Source organism: Arachis stenosperma, chromosome 3 (genome assembly GCF_014773155.1).
Source record: "Arachis stenosperma cultivar V10309 chromosome 3, arast.V10309.gnm1.PFL2, whole genome shotgun sequence".
NCBI lineage: Eukaryota > Viridiplantae > Streptophyta > Magnoliopsida > Fabales > Fabaceae > Arachis > Arachis stenosperma.
In genome coordinates, this window is record NC_080379.1 from 86,968,613 (window position 1) to 86,995,726 (window position 27,114).

Genomic DNA, 27,114 nt, shown 5'->3' on the forward strand with positions numbered 1-27,114 from the left:
CACATAGATATCTCTGGGGTTGCCTTAATGCAACCAATGACCTTTCAATAGGCCCTTTACTTGTTCTCTATTCTCTTTATCATATTACTCTTTTAACCTTATATCTCTTTACTCTATTCTGGTTTCTCTTTTCTCTGTATCTCTTTACTTTTCTCTGATTACTCTTTCCTCCGTATCTGTATTACTCTTTATCTCTTTACCTTTTTACTTTACTCTGATTACTCTGTTCTCTGTGTTTCTCTACTCTGCTCTGATTTCTCTGCTTAACGTATGTATTTAAAGCTTATGTAAATTTCGGTATGAATAGTTAGCCTGTCCCAAGTATAGGTTCATTAAGTCTATACTGAAACAGTTTAACTTTTCATATTATACCTAACACTAGTCGCAACTCAAGTACTAACTAAGTTGCCCTAGTTCGTTCACTAGTCTCTGTCTGTTTTTTTGTCGTTAGAATTTTACAGACTTTTTCTTTGGTTTTTATCTTTTTTTTTTTACTTTTTATCTTTTATTTATCTTTTCCTCACTAACATGTATTACCACTCCCTAAGTGTTTTATGAAGGTAATTATGAGATTCTGCACTTAAAGTTGTCTTTCTAAATCTTTTACAGAAAACTGCCATTTTCGCATTATTTTATTATTTTTATTAAAATATTATTTTTAATTAAATATTATTATTTAATATTTTATTATTATTTATTATTTTATTAATATATTTTCGAAAATTAACTTTACTTTAACCTTTAACCTTTAAAATTCACTTTTTACCACCCGTAACTTTTAATATTTCTACTTTTACCACCCTAACTTTCAGAAATTACCAAATAACCCCTTAAACACCAAAAATTTTACTTCCTTGCCCTTTCTAAGATCTAAAAGGTGTTCTTCAATGTTCTTCACCACACTCAAAGTGTTCTTCGTGTTCTTCGTAAATTCTTCAGATTCTTTCTCTGTTTTTACCCGTTTTTCAATCTTTTCAGCAACCGATTTTTACCAAAATTCATAATAAATTCCCAGCCACTAAAACCCCATATTTTCCACAAGATTTCAACACAAATTGAACCTCAATTTAGGGCCTAGGGTTCGTTTTTCCAGCAGCCCTCAAGAACAACATTCATAGCTTGAATATCATCAAATTTCATCAAAATTTCAACAAAATTTCAACAAGAATTACTCATACAAACAATCAATTTCAAGCACAGCCAAACCATATCATAATCACACAACTCAAACACAATCAATAAAGATTAAATTTGTCAAACCCTACCTGGTTTTGCTGCTCCTAATTCAGTTAAACTTTCAGGTGGTCCTTAAGCACTTTTTTCTCCTAAATCATATCAAGAACAACTTTAAATCCACAAACTCTCAACTGACCAAATCTCACTCAGCACGTTAGGAAGAGATTCTCACCTTAGACTTGCTGGAAATTAACATTTCTTGGCCCTCAAGTCAAGTTAAGCATGATTCCTAAGGAAAAACATCAAGAAAACACATGTTTTGCATGGTTTTCCTTGAAAACCGAATTGAAGATGGAGGGAGACAGCCATCTCACCTTATTTCCATCCTTGATAAGTCACATGGTTATGTAGAGGAAGAAGAGAGGATCATTTTGGTGAAATCGGAGTTTTGATTTGAGTTTTAGTTCAGAAGAAATCAAGCTTTGAAGATTAAGTGTTCATGAAAGTTTCTCTCTTTTCTCTTTTGTTATTTTCGGCCAAAATGATGAAATGAGACAGCCTTGGAGGTCTTGGGAGTGTAGGGTGACTTGTGATTGGTTGGCTTGGAGGTGGGTTAAAATAATATTAAAATATCTCAGGTGTATAACTACTAAAACTAGATGTATCGGAACACTTGCAAAAACATCTCTAAAAATTATTTTATGAGATACTAGCATAAATGACACTAGTAACATATTTATTATGAGAATAGAACATGTATAATGAGGCCTTAGCATTGCTAAATTCATCAGAGAGTGCTGGTGCTAAGCTGCACCAGTAAATTGTGAACCCGGTTAAACCGATTTCCTGTTTTTAACTAAAACAGACCAGGTAACCTTATAATATCATTCAAGAAGCTTCTAATACTAATATAATGATAATATTATCCTATTATCTCTCTTCTCTCATGAATCGAGTCCGGTTCGTCAAACCGAGACAATTTACGAAAGATCGAATCAAAACTCCTAACCGATACGGTTCAAAAACTAGGTTCTTCGTGACCGTGTTATCGAGCTTGCCTTGGAAAAGGTTCTAGCTTAAGGATGACATAATGAAAATGAGGATTGAGATACTTATTGATATAGAAGAGGTGTTCCCTTTACTGATCTTCTGGCAAAATCCGTGCCTTTAGAAAAGATCTCGCGTACTCGAAAATCAAGGTTGTTACACCTTCCTGCTTTGTAGTTGGCCATATCTGCAAATCAAGGAATGTGTTGAATCTGCAAGATATGCTCATCTGGAAAGTCTTCATTTATTGGTTGAAAAGTGTCTTGACTCCCTCCTTGTGGTAACCTTGATAGATGGTCAGCAACTTGATTTTCACTACCCTTTCTGTCCTTTATCTCAATGTCAAACTCTTGTAAGAGTAGTATCCATCTGATTAGCCTTGGTTTGGCATCCTGTTTTGACATAAGATACTTAAGAGCAGCATGGTCAGCGTAGACTAAAATTTTAGATCCAATCAAATATTGCCTAAACTTATCAAAAGCATATACCACAGCTAGTAATTCTTTCTCTGTTGTGGTGTAATTCCTTTGAGCTTCGTTCAATACCTTACTTGCATAATAGATAACATGCATCTTCTTTTCCTTCCTCTGTCCAAGCACAGCACCAATTGTAAAATTACTTGCATCACACATGAGTTCGAAAGGTAATCCCCAACTTGGGGGTGTGATGATTGGTGCTGTGATGAGCTTGACTTTTAGAATCTTAAAGGCATGCTTACACTCATCATCAAAGAGAAATGGGTTGTTCACCACGAGCAAATTGCTGAGTGGTTTTGCTATTTTGGAAAATTCTTTGATGAATCTTCTATAGAACCCTGCATGCCCTAAGAAGCTTCTAACAGCCTTCACATTAGTTAGTAAAGGAAGTTTTTCTATAATTTCTATTTTTGCCTTGTCAACCTCTATACCCTTTCTTGAAATTTTATGACCAAGAACAATTCCTTCAGGTACCATGAAATGGCACTTTTCCCAGTTTAAAACCAAATTGGTTTCTTGGCATCTTTTCAAGACTAGGGTAAGATGATGCAAGCAAGTATTGAAGGAATCACCAAAGACAGAGAAGTCATCCATAAAGACTTCAATAAACTTTTCTACCATATCCAAGAAGATTGATAACATGCATCTCTGAAATGTAGCTGGGGCATTACATAATCCGAATGGCATTCTTCTATATGCAAAGACTCCAAATGGACATGTAAATGATGTCTTCTCCTGGTCCATGGGGTCAACCACTATCTGATTATACCTAGAATAACCATCAAGGAAGCAGTAGTATGCATGACCAGCTAGCCTTTCAAGCATTTGGTCAATGAAAGGGAGGGGAAAGTGATCCTTTCGAGTGGCATCATTCAGCCTCCTATAGTCGATACACATTCTCCAACCTGTCACTGTTCTTGTTGGGATGAGCTCATTCTTCTCATTGACAATAACAGTCATACTACCTTTCTTGGACACCACTTACACTGGGCTAACCCATGGGCTGTCAGAGATAGGGTAAATGATCCCAGCTTTACATAGCTTCAGCACTTCCTTTTGAACAATCTCTTTCATTGTGTGATTCAACTTTTTCTGAGGTTGTACCACTGGTTTAGAGTTTTCCTCCAAGAGTATTTGTGCATGTATATGGCAGGGCTTATACCCTTCAAATCATCAATGGTCCACCCCAATGCACCTTTATGAGCTCTCAATACTCCAAGGAGTTTCTCTTCTTCTTCAACACTCAATGTAGAGTTGATGATTACTGGAAAGCTATCCTTTTCACCAAGGAATACATATTTAAGATGAGAGGGTAGTGGTTTTAACTCTTACTGTGGCGCCTCTTCTTTCTTGGCTTCCATTGGTTCCTCTAGTGCTTGCAATTCGTTCTCTTCTTGTTCTCGGATGTCCTGGACTTCCTCCTGTTTCACTTGATGGTTTGCTTCAAACACTTCCTCAACCAACGTATCCACCATATCAATCCTCATGCAACTCTCTTTCTCAGTGGGGTATTACATTGCCTTGAAGACATTAATGGTCATTTGCTCATCATGTACTCTGAAGATCATCTCTCCTTTTTTCACATCAATGATTATTCTAGCTGTGGCAAAAAAGGGTCTACCAAGAATAACTGAGTTGCTCCCCTCTTCATCCATGTCTAGGACTACAAAATTGGCTGGGAATATAAAATTTCTCACTTTCACCAAGAGGTTCTCAACTACACCATTTGGTATTTTGATGGATCTGTCAGCTAGTTGGAGTGACATCCTTGTGGGTTTAAGCTCCTCAATCATCATTTTCTTCATCATGGTAAGAGGCATTAAGTTAATGCTTGCTCCTAGATCACAAAGTGATTTATCAATGGCTATATTCCCAATTGTGCAAGGTATGAGGAAGCTGCCTGGATCTTTAAGTTTTGGTGGCAACCCATTTTGAATGATGGCGCTGCACTCTTGAGTGAGAACCACTGTTTCTTTTTCTTGCCAACTTCTCTTCTTGGTGATCAGCTCTTTAAGAAACTTTGCATATAATGGCATTTTTTCCAAAGCTTCAGCCAATGGAATGTTGATTTCAAGTTTCTTAAAGATTTCCAAGAATCTTGAAAATTATTGGTCCTTTGTCCCTTTGTGTATCCTGGTTGGGTATGGAAGCTTTGGTTCATATGCTTTCACTCCTTCATTCTTGTTTTCCTGCTGTGGCTTCACACTCTCCTTGTTATCGTGGTGGTTATCTTGAGTGGGTAGCTTGCTTTGTGACTTTACATCCACTTTGCTTTTTTGAGATGTTGACTGACGTTAGGATTTTTGCTAGTAAAGAATTTTAGAAAATCGCGTTGTAAGTATAGATTCTATACTAACAGAAATCCCTTCGTACAAACGTTTTGGTTGTCACAAGTAACAAACCCCTTAAAATTGATAACCGAGTATTTAAACCTCGGGTCGTCTTCTCAAGGAATTGCAGGGAGGTATGCTCTTATTATTGGTTATGAGTTTGCAAATTGGGGTTTTGGAGTTTGGGCAATGGGCACAAGCATATTTAAATGACAAGTAAAATAAATTAACAATAATAAAATCTCTTGGCAAGGTATAAGAACTGGAAGTCCTATCCTAGTTATCCTTATCAATTGTGATGAGAATTGGATTTTTCTTCCACTTTGTTAACCTCTAACTATGAAGGTAAGTTAAGTGAATGAATTAATTCGAATCCTCAAGTCCCAGTCTTTCCTTTTTGGGAAAAATTAGAGTTATTGGATCTCGAATAAATTCTTGAAGAATTTCAATTTTCAATCAACAATGAGTTTGATAACTCAAGAGTCACCAATTAATCAACCAAAGCCAAAAGGGAAAATATCTAAATTAAATTAAAAGCATTCATGTAAATAAAGCAATCAAACTACGTCTAAATATAAATTCAAGTTATAACATGGAAAGATTCATAAATTAAATTGGGAAAATAAATAAAGAGAATATTAAACCTGGAATTCAGAAGAAAATTCTAAGTTGGAATAATAATAAATCCTAAATCCTTTAAGAGGAATCCTAATCCTAATCCTAAGAGAGAGGAGAGAACCTGTCTCTCTAAAAACTACATCTAAAATTGTAAAAAGTAAATTATGAGAGCCTAATCTAAAGTCTCCTTCATTCCTCCACTTTGCAGCCTTTAATCTGTGTTTTCTGGGCTTGAAACTGGGCCGGAAATAGCCCAGGATTCGCTGTTTGCGAAATCTGCTACGCTGATTTCCGCAGATCAAGTTTTTGAGTGTACCGGGTCGCATCAAGTAATAAAACTCACGGGAGTGAGGTCGATCCCACAGGGATTGAAGGATTGAGCAATTTTAGTTTAGTGGTTGATTTAGTCAAGCGAATCAAGTCTTGGTTGAGTGGTTTGTAATTTGCAGAAACTAAATTGCAGTAAAATTAAACGGGAAGGGTGAATTTGTAGGAAATTAAAGGGAACTGAAATTAAAGTGCTGAATCTTAAAGACAGGTAAAATAAATAGCAGAAACTTAAAGTGCAAGAAATGTAAATTGTAGAAACTTAAATTGCAAGAAATGTAAATTGCTTGAATTATAAAGGGAATTGGGACTTTGATTTGCAGAAATTAAACAAGGAAAAGTAAAATTCAACAAACGAAAAGGTAAAAGATGGATTCAATTAAACCGGATCTCAAACAGAAATGTTAATAAACTTGGTGAAGCAATTAAACAAGGAGATTAAAATGGAAACCAATAGATCTCAAGACCCAAAAGACTAGATAACTAAGTCTAGATCTCAATGCCTTCCTAGATCCAAATTCAGAGAGCAATTGCAAAATTTAAGAAGATCAAGCAGTAGAAGAAAAGAAGTGAAATCGCAAATTCTCAATGATGCAGTAAATCAAAATAGAAAGAGATCTCAAGGTGAGATTGAGACAGAATTTCCTCAATTCATCAACACCCAAGACTCAAGACAAGTGTAGATGAAATTGAAAACAAGAAAACTAAGAGGAAGAGAATTCAATTCTTCTTCCCAGGAACTCTCAAATTCTCAAAGCAACAACTCCAATGTAAAGATGAGCTCTTTACTGTAAGTATTAAAATTCTCCAAGGAAAGCTCTCTTGAAAACTTAAATTCTAAGCTATTTATACACTCTCTTCAAATGATCTTCAAGCCTTGAATTGGGCCTTTGCTCTTGATGGAATTGGGTTGAAAAAGGCCTCTGTTGATTGCTCTTGGAGTTGGAGAGAAACCCATTGAGAACCGGGCCATGAATTATAAAAGCTTGAGTCAAAGTTTGAGGCAAATTAAACTTTGGCTCAAACTTTTCATATCAGCTAAAGCCCCCTTGCTGTCATCCACGTTTGAGCTAAAGTTTGAGGTCAAACTTTAAGCCAAACGTGGATCCCCTTTGTATGCCTTGTGGCGCCAATGTTTGCCAAAAAGCTTGAGGCAAACGTTGGCGCAAGCTTTTGTTCCTCCAGGGTGTTGGTGTGTGGCGCCAACGTTTGCCAAAAAGCTTGTGGCAAACGTTGGCGCAAGCTTTTGCCTCCAGGGTGTTTTCAATTCTTCCAAAAGTTTGAGCTAAAGTTTGAGGCAAGCTTTTGCTCAAGCTTTTTGTTCTCTCTTGCTCCTTGCCCTTTCTTCTTTCTTCAACCTTTTTCAAAGCTCTTTTCCCCTATCATCAATCATCCAAACACATCAAAGCTATGCTCAAAATCATGATTTTGTTATTCTTTCATAATATATGACAATTATAGCACAAAATCTCATGAAATTGCATTAATTCATCCATGGTTGATTGAATCAAAGGAAACATGAAATTCTACCCAATTGGCTTACTTATGGCTCAAGAAAGTGCATAAAATCAATTGAAAACATAAGAAAAAGACTAGTGAAACTAGGCTAAGATGACTTGTCATCACAACACCAAACTTAAAACTTGCTTGTCCCCAAGCAAGAAAAGAATTATGTTCAAAGGTTCTTTCAATTAAGATGGATTGAAGAATAACTTGTAATGCCCTGTGAGTGAAGTGATTAAGTGACAGTGGGGTGAACTCTAAATTATATGCTCATGCAGGGGCTTCAGTGCTTACTAGTCCCTACATCTTGGAAGTCTTAGGTCTTGGGACTTTCATCCAAATGATATTATGGAGATCTCTCTATAGGTAATCACCTTGAAGCAGCTTATAGTTTATGTGCTTTGGCCTTGACTCTAAGTGTCATGTCTCAAAGCGGCTCTTTAGATAAGCTTTCAATCAATACTCCTAAACCAGTTGGTTTTAAGGTATTAGGTGTTAAAGCACCCCTAAGGATTTACTTACTCAAGCCTCTCTCTTTGACACAATTCGACCACAAGCATTTACTAGGATAATAACTCTTTGAGTTCTTGTTTCTTTCTTTCTTTTCTGCCTAGTAATTGATGCTCAGAGCCTTGGGCCATGTTCTCTCTCTCTTTTTTTTTTGCTGCTTCTTGGATCAATAAATGTTTGAGAATCTCCACAATACTTCTTTGAACTCTATGTCCCGCCTATGAGCTCCCATGCAAGTTTTCATAAGTATGCAACCTCAATACATAATCACACAACTAGAACCACCACTTCTCCTAATCTTTTTTGCCTTAAAATTGTTTAATTCCTCAATCCTTCTTTTCAAAGAACTTTCATGTGATGCATTTTTGAAATAATGAGTGCAAACAAGTTTTGGAGAGTATAGTGTTGTAAATGATCAAACATCTTGATTATTGAATTGCATAAAAACTATACTAGACAGAAAAACAGATAGGGGTATCATATCACTTTCAATCACAGCAGTATCTGATAATGAACAATACAACCTTTTGGAGTTTACTTGCTGTCCTCTTCCTCATCATCATTGCTGGTCTTCACATTCCTCTTTCATCTCTTTGATTGATGATGCTAAATCTTCCCAAAAGTTTGTATGATACTCTGCAATGATATTGAAAGTTGCTTGTTCCCCAAGCACTTGAAAAATGGTTAGCATGCATGAATTATTTGTGGGCTTTTGAACTTACTTTGGTGTGAGAACACCAAACTTAGTACCTTGTCAATAGTTCTCATGCATCAAATTGACCATATATGGAATTCTTTTTCTTTGCTAAAGGCAATAAGACTAAAAACTAGAAAATAGATATTGGTTAAGTAGTTTCTCTGATTGCTTGGAGCTAGCAACCCTTTATGCAGAAGGTGAGAATGTGTTTTTAAATGAGATTTTTGGTGGAACACCAAACTTAGCATTCTTCATTCTCCCTTTGTTTTTGTGTGCAACACCAAACTTAGCTCCTTGCAATATAGATAAAACTACTTAGCCTCTTTATTGAAATAGCTACGGAAAGAAAACTACCTCAGGTTGGGTTGCCTCCCAACAAGCGCTTCTTTATTGTCACTAGCTTGACATCTTATTCTTTGATCATGGAGGCTGAAAATCATAGTGCCTTAGCTTTTCTCCTCTTACTGTGAACTTCCTTCCAGTCTCCTCCATTTCTTGGTGCTCTTCTTCAGAAATTCCAGAGGTAGAGAACTTTCTCCTGGTTTATGCCATACAACCAAAACAGCAAAGATACACAGAACACTATGTAGCTTGAGTGCAGTGAGAGTTAGTAGAGACAAAGTCTCAAACAGTTAGTGTGCAAGTTAGAAATAAAAGAAACAGAAAAGAAAAAGTGCTTGATCTAAATTACCACCTCACTTAATCATTGTCAATCTATTTCAATCCCCGGCAACGGTGCCAAAAACTTGATGGTAAATTTTGGAAACGAATTCCAAAACACCTAAAACTCACCGGCAAGTGTACCGGGTCGCATCAAGTAATAAAACTCACGGGAGTGAGGTCGATCCCACAGGGATTGAAGGATTGAGCAATTTTAGTTTAGTGGTTGATTTAGTCAAGCGAATCAAGTCTTGGTTGAGTGGTTTGTAATTTGCAGAAACTAAATTGCAGTAAAATTAAAGGGGAAGGGTGAATTTGCAGGAAATTAAAGGGAACTGAAATTAAAGTGTTGAATCTTAAAGACAGGTAAAATAAATGGCAGAAACTTAAAGTGCAAGAAATGTAAATTGAAGAAACTTAAATTGCAAGAAATGTAAATTGCTTGAATTATAAAGGGAATTGGGACTTTGATTTGCAGAAATTAAACAAGGAAAAGTAAAATTCAACAAACGGAAAGGTAAAAGATGGATTCAATTAAACCGGATCTCAAACAGAAATGTAAATAAACTTGGTGAAGCAATTAAACAAGGAGATTAAAATGGAAACCAATAGATCTCAGGACCCAAGAGACTAGATAACTAAGTCTAGATCTCAATGCCTTCCTAGATCCAAATTCAGAAAGCAATTGCAAAATTTAAGAAGATCAAGCAGTAGAAGAAAAGAAGTGAAATCGCAAATTCTCAATGATGCAGTAAATCAAAACAAAAAGAGATCTCAAGGTGAGATTGAGACAGAATTTCCTCAATTCATCATCACCCAAGACTCAAGACAAGTGTATATGAAATTGAAAACAAGAAAACTAAGAGGAAGAGAATTCAATTCTTCTTCCCAGGAACTCTCAAATTCTCAAAGCAACAACTCCAATGTAAAGATGAGCTATCTACTGTAAGTATTAAAATTCTCCAAGGAAAGCTCTCTTGAAAACTTAAATTCTAAGCTATTTATACACTCTCTTCAAATGATCTTCAAGCCTTGAATTGGGTCTTTGCTCTTGATGGAATTGAGTTGAAAAAGGCCTCTGTTGATTGCTCTTGGAGTTGGAGAGAAACCCATTGAGAACCGGGCCATGAATCACAAAAGCTTGAGTCAAAGTTTGAGGCAAACTTTGGCTCAAGCTTTTCATATCAGCTAAAGCCCCCTTGCTGTCATCCACGTTTGAGCTAAAGTTTGAGGTCAAACTTTAAGCCAAACGTGGATCCCCTTTGTATGCCTTGTGGCGCCAACGTTTGCCAAAAAGCTTGAGGCAAACGTTGGCGCAAGCTTTTGTTCCTCCAGGGTGTTGGTGTGTGGCGCCAACGTTTGCCAAAAAGCTTGAGGCAAACGTTGGCGCAAGCTTTTGTTCCTCTGCCTCTAGGGTGTTTTCAATTCTTCCAAAAGTTTGAGCTAAAGTTTGAGGCAAGCTTTTGCTCAAGCTTTTTGTTCTCTCTTGCTCCTTGCCCTTTCTTCTTTCTTCAACCTTTTTCAAAGCTCTTTTCCCCTATCATCAATCATCCAAACACATCAAAGCTATGCTCAAAATCATGAGTTTGTTATTCTTTCATAATATATGACAATTATAGCACAAAATATCATGAAATTGCATTAATTCATCCATGGTTGATTGAATCAAAGGAAACATAAAATTCTACCCAATTGACTTACTTATGGCTCAAGAAAGTGCATAAAATCAATTGAAAACATAAGAAAAAGACTAGTGAAACTAGGCAAAGATGACTTGTCATCAAAAATATAATTTAAAAATTCAAAAATTAAAAATTTTATTTTTTTAAATTTTTAATTTTTTAAAAATATTTTTTATTTTTTTATTCACCGGATAATGCTACACACAGACAGTTGACTTTTTTTTGCTGCACTTGTTCACAAGTTAAGAATAAATTAATTTAAAAAACTTAAAATTTTAATTTTTTTTATTTCTTGTATATCTTTGGAATTTTTTAATTTTTTAGAATTAGAAAAAAAAGTTTTTTTATGTTTAAAAATAAAAAATAATAAATTCACAGATATGTTTATTATTAGATATTGCTAGAATTTATTTTATTTTTATTATTTAAATAAAAAACATTTCATAATATAATTTAAAAATTCAAAAATAAAAAATTAAATTTTTAAAATTTTTTATTTTTTAAAAATATTTTTTATTTTTGTATTCACCGGATAATGCGACACCTAGACAGTTGCTTTTTTTTAGCTGCACTTGATCACAAATTAAGAATAAATTAATTTAAAAATAAAAAATTTAATTTTTTTTCTTTTTTGGATATTCTTGGAATTTCTAATTTTTTAAAATTAGGAAAAATATTTTTTTTTTTAGTTTCAAAATTAAAAAAATAATAAATTTATTGATCTGTTGTTTTCTAGATATTGTTAGACTTTATTTTATTTTTATTATTTAAATAAAAAACATTTAATAATATAATTTAAAAATTCAAAAATTAAAAATTTTATTTTTTAAAATTTTTTATTTTTTAAAAATATTTTTTATTTTTTAATTCACTGGATAATGCTACACAGAGACATTTGACTTTTTTTTGCTGCACTTGTTTACAAGTTAAGAATAAATTAATTTAAAAAAATTAAAATTTTATCTTTTTATTTCTTGTATATTTTTGCAATTTTTTAATTTTTTAGAATTAGAAAAAAATATTTTTTATGTTTAAAAATAAAAAAAATAATAAATTTACAGATCTGTTGTTTATTAGATATTATTGGATTTTATATTATTTTTATTATTTAAATAAAAAACATTTAATAATATAATTTAAAATTTCAAAAATAAAATATTTAGGTTTTTAAAATTTTTAATTTTTTAAAAATATTTTTTATTTTTTTATTTACTGGATAATGCTACACCTAAACAGTTGACTTCTTTTAGCTGCACTTGTTCACAAATTAAGAATAAATTAATTTTAAAATATAAAATTTTAATTTTTTTCTTTTTGGATATTCTTGGAATTTTTTAATTTTTTACAATTATAAAAAGAATTTTTTTAGTTTCAAAATTAAAAAAATAATAAATTTATAGATCTGTTGTTTACTAGATATTGCTGGACTTTATTTTATTTTTATTATTTAAATAAAAAACATTTAATAATATAATTTAAAAATTCAAAAATTAAAAATTTATTTTTTTTAAAAATATTTTTTATTTTTTTATTCACCGGATAATGCTACACCTAGACAGTTGAATTTTTTTTAGCTGCACTTGTTCACAAATTAAGAATAAATTAATTTAAAAATATAAAATTTTAATTTTTTTTCTTTTTTGGATATTCTTGGAATTTTTAAATTTTTTACAATTAGGAAAAATATTTTTTTAGTTTCAAAATTAAAAAAAATAAATTTATAGATCTGTTGTTTACTAGATATTGCTGGACTTTATTTTATTTTTATTATTTAAATATAAAGCATTTAATAATATAATTTAAAATTCTAAAATTAAAATTTAATTTTTTGAAATTTTTTATTTTTTTATTCACCGGATAATGCTACACACAGACAGTTGACTTTTTTTTCTGCACTTGTTCACAAGTTAAGAATAAATTAATTTAAAAAACTTAAAATTTTAATTTTTTTATTTCTTGTATATTTTTGGAATTTTTTAATTTTTTAGAATTAGAAAAAATATTTTTTATGTTTAAAAATAAAAAAATAATAAATTTACAGATCTGTTGTTTATTAGATATTGCTGGACTTTATTTTATTTTTATTATTTAAATAAAAAACATTTAATAATATAATTTAAAAATTCAAAAATAAAAAATTTAGGTTTTTTAAAATTTTTTTAAAAATATTTTTTATTTTTTATTCACCGGGTAATGCTACACCTAGATAGTTGACTTTTTTTTAGCTGCACTTGTTCACAAATTAAGAATAAATTAATTTAAAAATATAAAATTTTAATTTTTTCTTTTTGGATATTTTTGGAATTTTTTAATTTTTTACAATTATAAAAATATTTTTTTAGTTTAAAAATTTAAAAAATAATAAATTTATAGATCTGTTATTTACTAGATATTGCTGGACTTTATTTTATTTTTATTATTTAAATAAAAAACATTTAATAATATAATTTAAAAATTCAAAATTAAAAAATTTTATTTTTAAAAATTTTTAATTTTTTAAAAATATTTTTTATTTTTTTATTCACCGGATAATGCAATACACAGACAGTTGACTTTTTTTTGCTGCACTTGTTCACAAGTTAAGAATAAATTAATTTAAAAAACTTAAATTTTAATTTTTTTTCTTGTATATTTTTGGAATTTTTTAATTTTTTAGAATTAGAAAAAAAAGTTTTTTATGTTTAAAAATAAAAAAAATAATAAATTTACAGATCTGTTGATTATTAGATATTGCTAGACTTTATTTTATTTTTATTATTTAAATAAAAAACATTTCATAATATAATTTAAAAATTCAAAAATAAAAAAATTAAATTTTTAAAATTTTTTATTTTTTAAAAATATTTTTTATTTTTTTATTCACCGGATAATACTACACCTAGACAGTTGACTTTTTTTTAGCTGCACTTGTTCACAAATTAAGAATAAATTAATTTAAAAATATAAAATTTTAATTTTTTCTTTTTGAATATTCTTAGAATTTTTAAATTTTTTACAATCAGGAAAAATGTTTTTTTTTTTAGTTTCAAAATTAAAAAAATAATAAATTTATAGATCTGTTGTTTACTAGATATTGCTGGACTTTATTTTATTTTTATTATTTAAATAAAAAACATTTAATAATATAATTTAAAAATTCAAAATTTAAAAATTTTATTTTTAAAATTTTTTAATTTTTTAAAAATATTTTTTTTATTCACCGGATAATGCTACACACAGATAGTTGACTTTTTTTTGCTGCACTTGTTCACAAGTTAAGAATAAATTAATTTAAAAAACTTAAAATTTTAATTTTTTTATTTCTTGTATATTTTTGGAATTTTTTAATTTTTTAGAATTTGAAAAAAAATGTTTTTTATGTATAAAAATAAAAAAGTAATAAATTCACAAATCTGTTGATTATTAGATATTGCTGGACTTTATTTTATTTTTATTATTTAAATAAAAAAACATTTAATAATATAATTTAAAAATTCAAAAATAAAAAATTTAAATTTTTAAAATTTTTTATTTTTTAAAAATATTTTTTATTTTTTTATTCATCGGATAATGCTACACCTAGACAGTTGACTTTTTTTTAGCTGCACTTGTTCACAAATTAAGAATAAATTAATTTAAAAATATAAAATTTTAATTTTTTTTCTTTTTTGGATATGCTTGGAATTTTTAAATTTTTTACAATTAGGAAAAATATTTTTCTAGTTTCAAAATTAAAAATATAATAAATTTATAGATCTGTTGTTTACTAGATATTGCTAGACTTTATTTTATTTTTATTATTTAAATATAAAGCATTTAATAATATAATTTAAAAATTCAAAAATTAAAAATTTTATTTTTTTAAAATTTTTAATTTTTTAAAAATATTTTTTATTTTTTTATTCACCCAATAATGCTACACAAAGACAGCTGACTTTTTTTGTTGCACTTGTTTAAAAGTTAAGAATAAATTAATTTAAAAAACTTAAAATTTTAATTTTTTTATTTCTTGTATATCTATGGAATTTTTTAATTTTTTAGAATTAGAAAAAAAAGTTTTTTATGTTTAAAAATAAAAAAATAATAAATTCACAGATCTGTTGATTATTAGATATTGCTGGACTTTATTTTATTTTTATTATTTAAATAAAAAAAATTTAATAATATAATTTAAAAATTCAAAAATAAAAAATTTAAATTTTTAAAATTTTTTATTTTTTATTCACAGAGAATGCTACACCTAGACAGTTGACTTTTTTAAGCTGCACTTGTTCACAAATTAAGAATAAATTAATTTTAAAATATAAAATTTTAATTTTTTCTTTTTTGAATATTTTTGGAATTTTTAATTTTTACAATTATAAAAAATATTTTTTTTTAGTTTCAAAATTAAAAAAATAATAAATTTATAGATCTGTTGTTTACTAGATATTGCTGGACTTTATTTTATTTTTATTATTTAAATAAAAAACATTTAATAATATAATTTAAAAATTCAAAAATAAAAAATTTAAATTTTTAAAATTTACTATTTTTTAAAAATATTTTTTATTTTTTAATAATATTTTTTATTTTTTTATTCACCGGATAATGCTAAACCTAGATAGTTGACTTTTTTTTAGCTGCACTTGTTCACATATTAAGAATAAATTATTTTAAAATATAAAATTTTATTTTTTTTTCTTTTTTGGATATTCTTGGAATTTTTAAATTTTTTTCAATTAGGAAAAATATTTTTCTAGTTTCAAAATTAAAAAATTAATAAATTTATAGATCTGTTGTTTACTAGATATTGCTGGACTTTATTTTATTTTTATTATTTAAATATAAAGCATTTAATAATATAATTTAAAAATTCAAAAATTAAAAATTTTATTTTTTTTTAAATTTTTAATTTTTTAAAAATATTTTTTATTTTTTATTCACCGGATAATGCTACACACAGACAGTTGACTTTTTTTTGCCGCCCTTGTTCACAAGTTAAGAATAAATTAATTTAAAAAATTTAAAATTTTAATTTTTTTATTTCTTGTGTATCTTTGGAATTTTTTAATTTTTTAGAATTAGAAAAAAAAGTTTTTTATATTTAAAAATAAAAAAATAATAAATTCACAGATCTGTTGATTATTAGATATTACTGGACTTTATTTTATTTTTATTATTTAAATAAAAAACATTTAATAATATAATTTAAAAATTCAAAAATAAAAAATTTAAAATTTTAAAATTTTTTATTTTTTAAAAATATTTTATATTTTTTTATTCACCAGAGAATGCTACACCTAGACACTTGACTTTTTTTAGCTGCACTTGTTCACAAATTAAGAATAAATTAATTTAAAAATATAAAATTTTAATTTTTTGTTTTTTGGATATTTTTGGAATTTTTAATTTTTTACAATTATAAAAAATATTTTTTTAGTTTCAAAATTAAAAAAATAATAAATTTATAGATCTGTTGTTTACTAGATATTGCTAGACTTTATTTTATTTTTATTATTTAAATAAAAAACATTTAATAATATAATTTAAAAATTCAAAATAAAAAATTTAAATTTTAAAATTTACTATTTTTTAAAAATATTTTTTATTTTTTAATAATATTTTTTATTTTTTTATTCACCGGATAATGCTACACCTAGATAGTTGACTTTTTTTTAGCTGCACTTGTTCACATATTAAGAATAAATTAATTTAAAATATAAAATTTTATTTTTTTTCTTTTTTGGATATTCTCAGAATTTTTAAATTTTTTTCAATTAGGAAAAATATTTTTCTAGTTTCAAAATTAAAAAAATAATAAATTTATAGATCTGTTGTTTACTAGATATTGCTGGAATTTATTTTATTTTTATTATTTAAATATAAAGCATTTAATAATATAGTTTAAAAATTCAAAAATTAAAAAATTTATTTTTTTTAAATTTTTAATTTTTTAAAAATATTTTTTATTTTTTATTCACTGGATAATGCTACACACAGACAGTTGACTTTTTTTTGCCGCACTTGTTCATAAGTTAAGAATAAATTAATTTAAAAAATTTAAAATTTTAATTTTTTTATTTCTTGTGTATCTTTGGAATTTTTTAATTTTTTAGAATTAGAAAAAAAAGTTTTTTATGTTTAAAAATAAAAAAATAATAAATTCACAGATCTGTTGATTATTAGATATTACTGGACTTTATTTTATTTTTATTATTTAAATAAAAAACATTTAATAATATAATTTAAAAATTCAAAAATAAAAAATTTAAAATTTTAAAATTTTTTATTTTTTAAAAATATTTTATATTTTTTATTCACCAGAGAATGCTACACCTAGACACTTGACTTTTTTTTAGCTGCACTTGTTCACAAATTAAGAATAAATTAATTTTAAAATATAAAATTTTAATTTTTTCTTTTTTGAATATTTTTGGAGTTTTTTAATTTTTTCAATTATAAAAAATATTTTTTTAGTTTCAAAATTAAAAATAATAAATTTATAGATCTGTTGTTTACTAGATATTGCTGGACTTTATTTTATTTTTATTATTTAAATAAAAAACATTTAATAATATAATTTAAAAATTCAAAAATAAAAAATTTAAATTTTTAAAATTTTCTATTTTTTAAAAATATTTTTTATTTTTTAAAAATATTTTTTATTTTTTTATTCACCGGATAATGCTACACCTAGATAGTTGACTTTTTTTAGCTGCACTTGTTCACATATTAAGAATAAATTAATTTAAAATATAAAATTTTATTTTTTTCTTTTTTGGATATTCTTGGAATTTTTAAATTTTTTCAATTAGGAAAAATATTTTTTTAGTTTCAAAATTAAAAAAATAATAAATTTATAGATCTGTTGTTTACTAGATATTGCTGGACTTTATTTTATTTTTATTATTTGAATATAAAGCATTTAATAATATAATTTAAAAATTCAAAAATTCAAAAATTTATTTTTTTTTAATTTTTAATTTTTTAAAAATATTTCTTATTTTTATTCACCGGATAATGCTACACACAGACAGTTGACTTTTTTTGCCGCACTTGTTCACAAGTTAAGAATAAATTAATTTAAAAAATTTAAAATTTTAATTTTTTATTTCTTGTGTATCTTTGGAATTTTTTAATTTTTTAGAATTAGAAAAAAAAGTTTTTTATGTTTAAAAATAAAAAAATAATAAATTCACAGATCTGTTGATTATTAGATATTGCTGGACTTTATTTTATTTTTATTATTTAAATAAAAAAATTAATAATATAATTTAAAAATTCAAAAATAAAAAATTTAAATTTTTAAAATTTTTTATTTTTTTATTCACAGAGAATGCTACACCTAGACAGTTGACTTTTTTAAGCTGCACTTGTTCACAAATTAAGAATAAATTAATTTTAAAATATAAAATTTTAATTTTTTCTTTTTTGAATATTTTTGGAATTTTTTAATTTTTTACAATTATAAAAAATATTTTTTTAGTTTCAAAATTAAAAAAATAATAAATTTATAGATCTGTTGTTTACTAGATATTGCTGGACTTTATTTTATTTTTATTATTTAAATAAAAAACATTTAATAATATAATTTAAAAATTCAAAAATAAAAAATTTAAATTTTTAAAATTTTCTATTTTTTAAAAATATTTTTTATTTTTTAAAAATATTTTTTATTTTTTTATTCACAGGATAATGCTAAGCCTAGATAGTTGACTTTTTTTTAGCTGCACTTGTTCACATATTAAGAATAAATTAATTTAAAATATAAAATTTTATTTTTTTTCTTTTTTGGATATTCTTGGAATTTTTAAATTTTTTTCAATTAGGAAAAATATTTTTTTAGTTTCAAAATTAAAAAAATAATAAATTTATAGATCTGTTGTTTACTAGATATTGCTGGACTTTATTTTATTTTTATTATTTAAATATAAAGCATTTAATAATATAATTTAAAAATTCAAAAATTAAAAATTTTATTTTTTTTTAATTTTTAATTTTTTAAAAATATTTTTTATTTTTTATTCACCGGATAATGCTACACACAGACAGTTGACTTTTTTTTGCCGCACTTGTTCATAAGTTAAGAAAAAATTAATTTAAAAAATTTAAAATTTTAATTTTTTTATTTCTTGTGTATCTTTGGAATTTTTTAATTTTTTAGAATTAGAAAAAAAGTTTTTTATGTTTAAAAATAAAAAAATAATAAATTCACAGATCTGTTGATTATTAGATATTACTGGACTTTATTTTATTTTTATTATTTAAATAAAAAACATTTAATAATATAATTTAAAAATTCAAAAATAAAAAATTTAAAATTTTAAAATTTTTTATTTTTTAAAAATATTTTATATTTTTTATTCACCAGAGAATGCTACACCTAGACACTTGACTTTTTTTTAGCTGCACTTGTTCACAAATTAAGAATAAATTAATTTTAAAATATAAAATTTTAATTTTTTCTTTTTTGGATATTTTTGGAATTTTTTAATTTTTTACAATTATAAAAAATATTTTTTTAGTTTCAAAATTAAAAAAATAATAAATTTATAGATCTGTTGTTTACTAGATATTGCTGGACTTTATTTATTTTTATTATTTAAATAAAAACATTTAATAATATAATTTAAAAATTCAAAAATAAAAAATTTAAATTTTTAAAATTTCTATTTTTTAAAAATATTTTTTATTTTTTAAAAATATTTTTTATTTTTTATTCACCGGATAATGCTACACCTAGATAGTTGACTTTTTTTAGCTGCACTTGTTCACATATTAAGAATAAATTAATTTAAAATATAAAATTTTATTTTTTTTCTTTTTTGGATATTCTTGGAATTTTTAAATTTTTTTCAATTAGGAAAAATATTTTTTTAGTTTCAAAATTAAAAAAATAATAAATTTATAGATCTGTTGTTTACTAGATATTGCTGGACTTTATTTTATTTTTATTATTTGAATATAAAGCATTTAATAATATAATTTAAAAATTCAAAAATTCAAAAATTAATTTTTTTTAATTTTTAATTTTTTAAAAATATTTTTTATTTTTTATTCACCGGATAATGCTACACACAGACAGTTGACTTTTTTTTGCCGCACTTGTTCACAAGTTAAGAATAAATTAATTTAAAAAATTTAAAATTTTAATTTTTTTATTTCTTGTGTATCTTTGGAATTTTTTAATTTTTTAGAATTAGAAAAAAAAGTTTTTTATGTTTAAAAATAAAAAAATAATAAATTCACAGATCTGTTGATTATTAGATATTACTGGACTTTATTTTATTTTTATTATTTAAATAAAAAACATTTAATAATATAATTTAAAAATTCAAAAATAAAAAAATTTAAAATTTTTTATTTTTTAAAAATATTTTATATTTTTTTATTCACCAGAGAATGCTACACCTAGACACTTGACTTTTTTTTAGCTGCACTTGTTCACAAATTAAGAATAAATTAATTTTAAAATATAAAATTTTAATTTTTTCTTTTTGGATATTTTTGGAATTTTTTAATTTTTTACAATTATAAAAAATATTTTTTTAGTTTCAAAATTAAAAAATAATAAATTTATAGATCTGTTGTTTACTAGATATTGCTGGACTTTATTTTATTTTTATTATTTAAATAAAAACATTTAATAATATAATTTAAAAATTCAAAAATAAAAAACTTAAATTTTTAAAATTTACTATTTTTTAAAAATATTTTTATTTTTTAATAATATTTTGTATTTTTTTATTCACCGGATAATGCTACACCTAGATAGTTGACTTTTTTTTAGCTGCACTTGTTCACATATTAAGAATAAATTAATTTAAAAATATAAAATTTTAATTTTTTTTCTTTTTTGGATATGCTTGGAATTTTTTAATTTTTTACAATTAGGAAAAATATTTTTCTAGTTTCAAAATTAAAAATATAATAAATTTATAGATCTGTTGTTTACTAGATATTGCTGGACTTTATTTTATTTTTATTATTTAAATATAAAGCATTTAATAATATAATTTAAAAATTCAAAAATTAAAAATTTTATTTTTTTAAAATTTTAATTTTTAAAAATATTTTTTATTTTTTATTCACCCAATAATGCTACACAAAGACAACTGACTTTTTTTTGTTGCACTGTTAAAAGTTAAGAATAAATTAATTTAAAAAACTTAAAATTTTAATTTTTTTTATTTCTTGTATATCTATGGAATTTTTTAATTTTTAGAATTAGAAAAAAAGTTTTTTATGTTTAAAAATAAAAAAATAATAAATTCACAAATCTGCTGATTATTAGATATTGCTGGACTTTATTTATTTTTATTATTTAAAAAAAAAAATTTAATAATATAATTTAAAAATTCAAAAATAAAAAATTTAAATTTTTAAAATTTTTTATTTTTTTATTCACAGAGAATGCTACACCTAGACAGTTGACTTTTTTAAGCTGCACTTGTTCACAAATTAAGAATAAATTAATTTTAAAATATAAAATTTAATTTCTTCTTTTTTGAATATTTTTGGAATTTTTTAATTTTTTACAATTATAAAAAATATTTTTTTAGTTTCAAAATTAAAAAAATAATAAATTTATAGATCTGTTGTTTACTAGATATTGCTGGACTTTATTTTATTTTATTATTTAAATAAAAAACATTTAATAATATAATTTAAAAATTCAAAAATAAAAAATTTAAATTTTTAAAATTTTCTATTTTTTAAAAATATTTTTTATTTTTTAAAAATATTTTTTATTTTTTTATTCACCGGATAATGCTACACCTAGATAGTTGACTTTTTTTAGCTGCACTTGTTCACATATTAAGAATAAATTAATTTAAAATATAAAATTTTATTTTTTTCTTTTTTGGATATTCTTGGAATTTTTAAATTTTTTTCAATTAGGAAAAATAGTTTTTTAGTTTCAAAATTAAAAAAATAATAAATTTATAGATCTGTTGTTTACTAGATATTGCTGGACTTTATTTTATTTTTATTATTTGAATATAAAGCATTTAATAATATAATTTAAAAATTTAAAAATTAAAAATTTTATTTTTTTTAATTTTTAATTTTTTAAAAATATTTTTTATTTTTTATTCACCGGATAATGCTACGCACAGACAGTTGACTTTTTTTTGCCGCACTTGTTCATAAGTTAAGAAAAAATTAATTTAAAAAATTTAAAATTTTAGTTTTTTTATTTCTTGTGTATCTTTGGAATTTTTTAATTTTTTAGAATTAGAAAAAAAAGTTTTTATGTTTAAAAATAAAAAAATAATAAATTCACAGATCTGTTGATTATTAGTTATTACTGGACTTTATCTTATTTTTATTATTTAAATAAAAAACATTTAATAATATAATTTAAAAATTCAAAAATAAAAAATTTAGGTTTTAAAATTTTTATTTTTTAAAAATATTTTTTATTTTTTATTCACCGGATAATGCTACACCTAGACAATTGACTTTTTTTAGCTGCACTTGTTCACAAATTAAGAATAAATTAATTTAAAAATATAAAATTTTAATTTTTTCTTTTTTGGATATTTTGGAATTTTTTAATTTTTTACAATTATAAAAAATATTTTTTTAGTTTCAAAATTAAAAAATAATAAATTTATAGATCTGTTGTTTACTAGATATTGCTGGACTTTATTTTATTTTTATTATTTAAATAAAAAACATTTAATAATATAATTTAAAAATTCAAAATAAAAAATTTAAATTTTTAAAATTTTTTATTTTTTAAAAATATTTTTTATTTTTTATTCACCGGATAATGCTACACCTAGATAGTTGACTTTTTTTAGCTGCACTTGTTCACATATTAAGAATAAATTAATTTAAAATATAAAATTTTATTTTTTCTTTTTTGGATATTCTTGGAATTTTTAAATTTTTTTCAATTAGGAAAAATATTTTTTAGTTTCAAAATTAAAAAAATAATAAATTTATAGATCTGTTGTTTACTAGATATTGCTGGACTTTATTTATTTTTATTATTTAAATAAAAAGCATTTAATAATATAATTTAAAAATTCAAAATTCAAAATTTTATTTTTTTAATTTTTAATTTTTTAAAAATATTTTTATTTTTTATTCACCGGATAATGCTACACCCAGACAGTTGACTTTTTTTTGCTGCACTTGTTCATAAATTAAGAATAAATTAATTTAAAAAATTTAAAATTTTAATTTTTTATTTCTTCTATATTTTGGGAATTTTTTAATTTTTTAGAATTAGAAAAAAATATTTTTTATGTTTAAAAATAAAAAAATAATAAATTTACAGATCTGTTGTTTATTAGATATTACTGGACGTTATTTTTTTATTATTTAAATAAAAAACATTTAATAATATAATTTAAAAATTCAAAAATAAAAAATTTAAAATTTTAAAAGTTTTTATTTTTTAAAATTATTTTATATTTTTTTATTCACCAGAGAATGCTACACCTAGACACTTGACTTATTTTTAGCTGCACTTGTTCACAAATTAAGAATAAATTAATTTTAAAATATAAAATTTTAATTTTTTCTTTTTTGGATATTTTTGGAATTTTTTAATTTTTTACAATTATAAAAATATTTTTTTAGTTTCAAAATTAAAAAATAATAAATTTATAGATCTGTTGTTTACTAGATATTGCTGGACTTTATTTTATTTTTATTATTTAAATAAAAAATATTTAATAATATAATTTAAAAATTCAAAAATAAAAAATTTAAATTTTTAAAATTTACTATTTTTTAAAAATATTTTTATTTTTTAATAATATTTTTTATTTTTTTATTCACCGGATAATGCTACACCTAGATAGTTGACTTTTTTTAGCTGCACTTGTTCACATATTAAGAATAAATTAATTTAAAATATAAAATTTTATTTTTTTCTTTTTGGATATTCTTGGAATTTTTAAATTTTTTTCAATTAGGAAAAATATTTTTTTAGTTTCAAAATTAAAAAAATAATAAATTTATAGATCTGTTGTTTACTAGATATTACTGGACTTTATTTTATTTTTATTATTTGAATATAAAGCATTTAATAATATAATTTAAAAATTCAAAAATTCAAAATTTTATTTTTTTTAATTTTTAATTTTTTAAAAATATTTTTTATTTTTTATTCACCGGATAATGCTACACACAGACAATTGACTTTTTTTTGCCGCACTTGTTCATAAGTTAAGAAAAAATTAATTTAAAAAATTTAAAATTTTAATTTTTTTATTTCTTGTGTATCTTTGGAATTTTTTAATTTTTTAGAATTAGAAAAAAAAGTTTTTTATGTTTAAAAATAAAAAAATAATAAATTCACAGATCTGTTGATTATTAGATATTGCTGGACTTTATTTTATTTTTATTATTTAAATAAAAAAAATTAATAATATAATTTAAAAATTCAAAAATAAAAAATTTAAATTTTTAAAATTTTTTATTTTTTTATTCACAGAGAATGCTACACCTAGACAGTTGACTTTTTTAAGCTGCACTTGTTCACAAATTAAGAATAAATTAATTTTAAAATATAAAATTTTAATTTTTTCTTTTTTGGATATTTTTGGAGTTTTTTAATTTTTTACAATTATAAAAAATATTTTTTTAGTTTCAAAATTAAAAAATAATAAATTTATAGATCTGTTGTTTACTAGATATTGCTGGACTTTATTTTATTTTTATTATTTAAATAAAAAACATTTAATAATATAATTTAAAAATTCAAAAATAAAAAATTTAAATTTTTAAAATTTACTATTTTTTAAAAATATTTTTATTTTTTAATAATATTTTTTATTTTTTTATTCACCGGATAATGCTACACCTAGATAGTTGACTTTTTTTAGCTGCACTTGTTCACATATTAAGAATAAATTAATTTAAAATATAAAATTTTATTTTTTTTCTTTTTTGGATATTCTTGGAATTTTTAAATTTTTTTCAATTAGGAAAAATATTTTTTTAGTTTCAAAATTAAAAAAATAATAAATTTATAGATCTGTTGTTTACTAGATATTGCTGGACTTTATTTTATTTTTATTATTTGAATATAAAGCATTTAATAATATAATTTAAAAATTCAAAAATTCAAAATTTTATTTTTTTTTTATTTTTAATTTTTTAAAAATATTTTTTATTTTTTATTCACCGGATAATGCTACACACAGACAATTGACTTTTTTTTGCCGCACTTGTTCATAAGTTAAGAAAAAATTAATTTAAAAAATTTAAAATTTTAATTTTTTTATTTCTTGTGTATCTTTGGAATTTTTTAATTTTTTAGAATTAGAAAAAAAAGTTTTTTATGTTTAAAAATAAAAAAATAATAAATTCACAGATCTGTTGATTATTAGATATTGCTGGACTTTATTTTATTTTTATTATTTAAATAAAAAAAATTAATAATATAATTTAAAAATTCAAAAATAAAAAATTTAAATTTTTAAAATTTTTTATTTTTTTATTCACAGAGAATGCTACACCTAGACAGTTGACTTTTTTAGCTGCACTTGTTCACAAATTAAGAATAAATTAATTTAAAATATAAAATTTTAATTTTTTTTTTTGGATATTTTTGGAATTTTTTAATTTTTTACAATTATAAAAAATATTTTTTTAGTTTAAAAATTAAAAAATAATAAATTTATAGATCTGTTGTTTACTAGATATTGCTGGACTTTATTTTATTTTTATTATTTAAATAAAAAACATTTAATAATATAATTTAAAAATTCAAAAATAAAAAATTTAATTTTTTAAAATTTATTATTTTTAAAAATATTTTTTATTTTTTTATTCACCGGATAATGCTACACCTAGATAGTTGACTTTTTTTAGCTGCACTTGTTCACAAATTAAGAATAAATTAATTTAAAATATAAAATTTTAATTTTTTTCTTTTTGGATATTTTTGGAATTTTTAAATTTTTTCAATTAGGAAAAATATTTTTTTAGTTTCAAAATTAAAAAAATAATAAATTTATAGATCTGTTGTTTACTAGATATTGCTGGACTTTATTTTATTTTTATTATTTGAATATAAAGCATTTAATAATATAATTTAAAAATTCAAAAATTCAAAATTTTATTTTTTTTTTAATTTTTAATTTTTTAAAAATATTTTTATTTTTATTCACCGGATAATGCTACACACAGACAGTTGACTTTTTTTGCTGCACTTGTTCATAAATTAAGAATAAATTAATTTAAATAATTTAAAATTATAATTTTTTTATTTTGTCTATATTTGGAATTTTTTAATTTTTAGAATTAGAAAAAAATATTTTTTATGTTTAAAAATAAAAAAATAATAAATTTACAGATCTGTTGTTTATTAGATATTACTGGACTTTATTTTATTTTTATTATTTAAATAAAAAACATTTAATAATATAATTTAAAAATTCAAAAATAAAAAATTTACTTTTTTAAAATTTTTTATTTTTTAAAAATATTTTTATTTTTTTATTCACCGGATAATGCTACACCTAGACAGTTGACTTTTTTTAGCTGCACTTGTTCACAAATTAAGAATAAATTAATTTAAAAATATAAAATTTTAATTTTTCTTTTTTGGATATTTTTGGAATTTTTAAATTTTTACAATTACAAAAAATATTTTTTTAGTTTAAAAATTAAAAAAATAATAAATTTATAGATCTGTTGTTTACTAGATATTGCTGGACTTTATTTTATTTTTATTATTTAAATAAAAACATTTAATAATATAATTTAAAAATTCAAAAATAAAAAATTTAAATTTTTAAAATTTTTTTTTAAAATATTTTTATTTTTTAATAATATTTTTTATTTTTTTATTCACCGGATAATGCTACACCTAGATAGTTGACTTTTTTAGCTGCACTTGTTCACAAATTAAGAATAAATTAATTTAAAATATAAAATTTTATTTTTTTATTTTTTGGATATTTTTGGAATTTTAAATTTTTACAATTAGAAAAAATATTTTTTAGTTTAAAAATTAAAAAAATAATAAATTTATAGATCTGTTGTTTACTAGATATTGCTGGACTTTATTTTATTTTTATTATTTAAATATAAAACATTTAATAATATAATTTAAAAATTCAAAAATTAAAAATTTTATTTTTTTTATTTTTAATTTT